The sequence below is a fragment of the Lycium ferocissimum genome, chromosome 11 (genome assembly GCF_029784015.1).
Source record: "Lycium ferocissimum isolate CSIRO_LF1 chromosome 11, AGI_CSIRO_Lferr_CH_V1, whole genome shotgun sequence".
Taxonomy (NCBI): Eukaryota; Viridiplantae; Streptophyta; class Magnoliopsida; order Solanales; family Solanaceae; genus Lycium; species Lycium ferocissimum.
This window is the reverse complement of record NC_081352.1, coordinates 3,045,040-3,051,791: the sequence shown is the minus strand read 5'-3', so window position 1 is coordinate 3,051,791 and position 6,752 is coordinate 3,045,040. Positions and strand designations below refer to the sequence as shown.

Here is a 6,752-nt window from a genome sequence, read left to right as displayed (position 1 = left end):
ACGGCATAAAATAGGAAGTAGGTTGTGCAACCTAACACTATGCTTACTACCTGTCTTATTTGCGGTCACATGTTCTCTTCACTCTTATATACTCTTTTAAAAGTGTAATGAGTTAATGATTGGGCCGTTGTTCCTTTGCTTGATTTCTTATTATGATGCATGTCATATTCATGCTTATTATGGTAGCTCATGTGTATTGAGGATGCTTCTGAAAGGTCTGAGGGGAAATGATTCCGGATGGAATGATGCTGATGATATGAGCCAGACTGGCTAGTTGGCAGGTAATGTGAGCCTAAGGGCTGAGTATTGTGATTTGGAGCCTACGGGCTAAGTATTGTGATTGGAAGCCGGAAATGGCTTGGAACCCGATGGGAAATTCCGGGTTGGTATATGGACCTCACAAGTCCCCCATGGGTCACGATTCATAGAATTTGAACGTGTGTGTATCGGGATATGGAAAAGGCCTTGAATTCCATACATATGCATATCATTAATTTCTATTGGTTTCCTTGTTGTATGAGTCATTGATTTGATGTTTGGACAGTCTTATATGTCGCTTGGATACTTGATGGATTTGAGGATTTAGATGTTTCACCTAGGCTTGTAACAGAAAGTTCTTGTATGAATTTATGATTTCTATCACTATGGACAAATAGTGGTTAAGTGTGGAAGTAGTATTCATAGACCAGGCCTCGTCTCTGTTTCCGTGATGATCGGTTGACGATGTTGTTGAGTACTGGTTGTTTTTGTACACACGCTACGCTTGCTGCACCCTTTTTGTGTGCAGATTCTATTCCTGGCACAAGTAGATCTCGAGACACTACCGCCCATTGAGGAGACCATCCAGACAGTTCGGGGTGAGCCATTAGTGTGATTCATGGCACCGGATCTTCTTCAACTATCCTTACTTTCTGTCCTTCTGATTCTAGACAGTTTATGTATTTCGGTATGTATTCCCATACTTGTACTTTATCTTAGTCCGTTCTTGTCCTAGTGACACCAGATTTTGGGGGTTGTAACACTTTATTATGTTTTCTATGACTATCAACTTATTAAGACTTTAACTGACTTGTATGATTTCTTTCCGCATTTAATTTCCTTATAAACTGTCCTAACGGGTTGTGGATGGCTTACTAACTTGGTGGGAGTTAATGCCTTCACGGCTTATTAAATTGGATCGTGACATAATTGCTATGAGCACAAAGCACAAAAGATCTTTTGGTTACGCGTCTATTCATCATGGTATATTAGTCAAGCGTATTGAAGCAACTAAAATTGTAAATTACAAAAGAAGAGTACATGTTTTTGGCGTACGTTGGATGTTCCTTCTTGGAATCCGTATAGGGGATACTTGAAGAACCTTTATGCTACACATACCATTATAGGAAAACAAAATACAGGGAGTAGCAAGTATTCCCCCACTTCTATAACTAGACTAGCACGCTTGAACTGCAATGAATGGCCTTTTGTTTCGCGATCGGCAGCTAAGCAAACAGCCAGGTTTCAGAAACAGCAAAACCACTTTTTCTGTGTCAAGTATATTGAAAAATGATGATCACCAACTATTCAATAATTCAAGTAGAGTACTTAAGTTTGAGTGCCCGTAAGAAAAGGGAATAGGAGATTTATGGATAGTCATCTAACAATAGTTTATTTGCTCCAAAGTCATTTATTTAGGGGGGAAATTCCATCCCTTTTAATATTCAAAATTGAACAACTTTAATATTTATTAAACTTTTGACCTTTTTCCTCAAAAAATTTAAATATGTGAAGTACATTTATTTCATCCTGGAGTTCTGTTAATGGCAATGATTAATGCGAAATAATTTGCTAACAACAATGGTATAAATAGAGCAAAAATTTAAAAGAGGGAAAACTTGAGCAATTTCAAATAATGCATGGACAAATTTGGCCATTTTCCTTAAAATTAATTATCGAATACCAACTCAACTATGTCCTAAAATAAACGAAGCTTGGAAATTTCTATTTTGAAACTCAAGTAGACTGCCACAAGTATTCCATGTTAGTATTTTCGCATCAGCAACTCAACTTGCTGAATTTCCATGTAATACCACTTTCAAACAAAAAAAATTAACCCATTTTCTGACCCAACCTAATATGTGTGGTCTTTCACCATGTGGCACATGGTCTCTCTCTCTTTTTTTTTTTTTTTTTTTTTTTTTTAAGTGGGTCAATACTTTTTTATTTGGCCATTGTGGAAATCTACTACTTCATCCGTCTCAATTTAAGTCATTTAACATTGAATGGATACAAAAGTTTAAGTAATAAAAAGGGTTTTGAATTTTGTGGTTAAATTAAAGATATGCATGCATAATGTCTTAAATTGTCTTTTGAATCTTGTGGTTTTAAACTTGTCATCGTGTAGGATATTTGAATTGTCAAAACTTACTAAATATAGAAAAATCTCTTATCTTTTTGGGCATACCAAAAGAAAAGGAAAAAGGCTTAAATTGGGGGACGAGGGAGAAAAATATTTTTGAGATTAATTATTTGTTTCCGTTCGTTTAGTTTCTATGAAGGCATCATAATTGAGTTATTTTTTCATTAATAAAATTTTTCTTTTAATTTTAGTACATAAATTAAAAGTTGAATAACTGTCCGTAAAATTAAATGAAAAAGACATATTATAAGATTTAGTTGGCATTAGAGATATACCAGTGGATCTTGGTGATAAGAGTCATTTTGTGTGGATGCAGCTTCAGTCCTTGGTGATGCTGGTGGTGCAGAATTGGAGAAGTACTGGTGCCATTTTTCTCATCTCTAGCTTTTGCAAATATTACTGTGAATCCGTCAGCTGAGGCTGGATCATTCACATCCCATTCACCGAATTTGGGCAATGGCCGACTTTGCTCTTGCTGCGAATTCGGTTAAAAGAAGATAAAAGTTTCGTAAATAGTTTTAGTTTAGAGCGTAATTATGAAATATAGCTACAGTTTACGTATTTACGAGACATAGCTGTAGTTTTTGTACTAGGCTGAGTTGTACTATCAGTTGTATCAGCGAAATAGCAGTATTAGGCGGCGGGTATCCGCTATATATGGTGGGTCTTAGGAGGTTATCAATTGTATCAGCACACATACTGGATCAGCTAAAACCACGCGTAAGAGATGTATCAGCGCGTACTATATCTGCGCATACAGTTAGGCGTGTATATTGTGTATCTGCTACAAAACCTAAAGTGTCGCTACATTTCGTAATTTTCTTGAAACTATAGCTATGTATCGTAAATATAATCTAAATATTTGTCACGTCGTGTAATTTTTCCTTAAAGGAAACAGGAAGCGATGCAGGTTTTGCAGGTGAGGAAAAATGTTCGTAGAAAAATTGGACTAGAATAGGGTTTGTCAACCGACGTGAGGGACATTGGTCCGGTCACACGTCCTTTGTGTCCTACTCAATACATGTATAACACTTTCTTGAAAGATTAGTTGTCTGAGTCTGATATAGCAGACATGGAATTTCGTGGATACAATTAGGTTGTTATCGGTTTTTTGGTTGTATCTACAAATGTTCCTATTTATAGAACATAATTTCATCTGTTTAGATTGAGATAATACTCAAAATACCCCCAACGTTTGACCAAAATTCCAACTACACACTTAATCTTTGCGTTGGTCCTATTACCCCCACGACAAATTTTTTTCGGTATTAAAATGCCCTTTTTTCTTTGCGTGTGGACAAGAGCGTGAATACACCGCTCAGTGGCGCGTTATAGCCTTTAAAAAACAGCATCTGACGTGTTTTGGAGCGCCAACTGGACTGCCACGTAGATGCCACATAGATAAATTTAAATTCCCTCCATTTTTAGGCTACTTCATCTTCTTCTTCACCCTATTTAATACCCGTCTCCATTTTTTTTTGTCAAAATAATTCCCATTATAAATTTAGAGCTAGGATAGTGATTATTCTTATAATCACTGTTTTTCCAAATCAAATTAAAAAAAAAAAATCTGAAAAAAAAAAAATGAAAATCTGGAAAAAAAAAAAACGAAAATCTAATCTTGTTAAAGAAAATCTGATTGGAAGTTGCTTGTTTGGAGTTGCTACTTGTTGCTTGGTTGGAGTTATTTAAGCACTAATTCTTTGAGTTGATTTGGGGAGAAAATTAAACTCCATTGCTAAGAATTTTGGAGAAAGCTATGAAGAACACCAAGTGGATTTTTTTAAATTCTTGATTGTTTGATCAAATTAATAGATGAACTTTGTTCTACTTGGTGCTAGGAAGCTTCTTTTCACATTTGGGTTTTTTTGGATCAGATTTGAGGAAGTTGTTGAGATTTTTTTTTTTTGAACTCCTAATGAAGAAGGCGATGATGATGATGTTGATGAAGATGATGATGAAGATGAAGGAGAATTGGGTATGGGTTTTCGGATCCTATACTAAAAATGGAGTATGGAAAATTGAGATTTTTTTTTTTTTGAAGAAGAAGAGTAGATGGATGGAGGGAGGGGGGAAATTAATAAAAAATGGGGGGAAATTAAAGATGTGGCACGTGGGTCAGGCGCGTGTGGGAACACTGTTAATAATTGGGGGTTGTCATATTGGATTGCCACATCAGCAAAAAAGGGGTATTTTAATACTGAAAAAATTTGTCCAGGGGGGTAATAGAACCAACGCAAAGGTTAGGTGTGTAGTTGGGATTTTGGTCAAACGTTGGGGGGTATTTTGAGTATTAGCCCGTTTAGATTAATAAGTACATATATAAATATTACAATTTACAAACTATCCAACGGAGAATTGAATGTCATTAGCTTCCCAAGCTGCTGAATTCAGCAAACAGTACTATATATCTAGGGAAGGAAATGTGGCATGCACTATTTACTACGGTGGATGCAAACTTAATAGAAATATATGTTTTTAAAGTTATTTAGATATGTATAGTTCGAACTGAAGATAGCGGGTGTGACGAGGAAAGATGCAGATAAAAGGTCAATAGCCTAATGTCAGTTTCTATTACATAAGCTTTAGATCTATCATTGAATAATAAACAGTTACTCCCGATTTCTCAATTTATGTGATGGAATTCAGAGTACGAAGGTTAAAATACATAACTTTGACTTTGAATTCGGGTATAGATTCTTCAAAAAATTTAAAATAAAATGTACATATTTAAAAGCTGTATTTAAAAACTACATGAAAAGTACTACTATACAAGTTAACATAGCTCATGATTCAAAATATTTTTAAAAAGTTTGACTGTTTGACTCCCCAAACAGTAACACCTTCATGTAATATTGGACGGATGTACTAGAAAACTATAGTAATTCTTTTGCTGGAGTCTCTAAGAAAGGTATAGGCATGATCTGCTTTTATTAAAGAAAAAAATAGTACACTTGTACTCCCGCTAATAAGGGAAAGGTCCCTTTTTAATAGATGGGATTAGGATGAAAGGTAATATTTAGAGTTAAAGAGAGTGCAGAATACAAAACTACATCCACAATACATTAATGATCATGAGTGTGAATCTATTAAAGCATTTCTTCAAGACAATTATACAAGTTAAGAACATTCAAGTTTGCAAATTCTTTGACTCAAAGAGATCTTTCTACAGCTTAATTCACCCAAGCAGAATCAGGTGTTGAGGTTTTGAATGTTGTTGACTTAAACACGTTTATGTTCTCACAACTTCAATTTCTAAAAGAATTCAAGCAAGAACCAAGCAATTGAATATGATCATGACTTGCAAACTGAAAAGAATTGGAAGAGAAAGAAACTTACAGACGTCATAAATGTGTATAGCAGGTCTTGTAATTGAAAATATCAATAGAGAGATACACAGAGAAGATGATACCAAAAAGAGTCTAATTGGAGATCTAGATGGCGATTTCAGTTGAAGGAATAATAAGTCAAAACGAAGTGGTGCATCAATTTGAAAATTAGTTGTCGCTTCCATGACCCCAACACCCCCCCCCCCCGCCCCCAACCCCGGGCCCCCACGCAATATCAGATCACACACTCTAAAAAACGCTATTATGAGTCTTGACAAAAGTGCATAATGCTAATTGTTTTCCGCTTGAATCAATAAGAAAGAATATATTAAGAAGGGATATGTCCAAATAGACCAATCTATTAGGCATAATATCATAACTTTACCATCAGTTAATTTTATGGTCGTTCATACTTTACTGTTTTTAATTAAATTGTCTCGTATCTGCCTTTAACTTTAATATACCAGCTTGGACCGCGCTTGTCAAAATACTTCGTTGGAAAATGTCCAGATATATCTATAAAAGAAAAAATGTATAAAATGAACTACTGTCATGATCCAAAAACCAGGGGCCATGTCCCCTGAAGAGCCACTATCCCCATGAAGTATCCTGATTTCTAACATTGCACTTATATTTGAATTAAAGCAGAAAACTGAAAAGCAAGCGATATGTCAATAGTAGATGAATGATTAGGAGTGGAAATCCAACAATACACGTCTACCAATCTATTAGGCATAATATTATAATTTTACTATTCATTAATTTTGTGGTCATTTATGCTTTATCGTTAGCAAATTGTCTTGTATCTACCTTTGACTTTAAAATATCAGTTTAGACTAAGTAAACTTCACTTGTCAAAATACCTCTGGGAAAAATGTCCAAATTTACCTATATAAGAAAAAATGTATAAAGATAATGAACTACACATTCACTTCGATTCCCTTGAGTACAAGTCTTGGATTTACCTACGTCTTTGACGCGCCGCCCTCCACATTTGTTGCAGTAAAGACAAGACTAAACAT

The 6,752-nt window shown here is 35.1% G+C and overlaps 1 long non-coding RNA gene across 1 annotated transcript; it reads right to left on the bottom strand.

Moving 5' to 3' along the window:
* Positions 1–1,221: 1,221 nt before the first annotated feature.
* On the bottom strand, positions 1,222–5,902 carry LOC132037507 (uncharacterized). Its single transcript, XR_009409909.1, has 3 exons — positions 5,741–5,902; positions 2,677–2,876; positions 1,222–1,527 (listed from the first exon to the last, which is right to left on the bottom strand). It is a non-coding gene; the product is annotated as an uncharacterized LOC132037507 (long non-coding RNA).
* Positions 5,903–6,752: the final 850 nt, after the last annotated feature.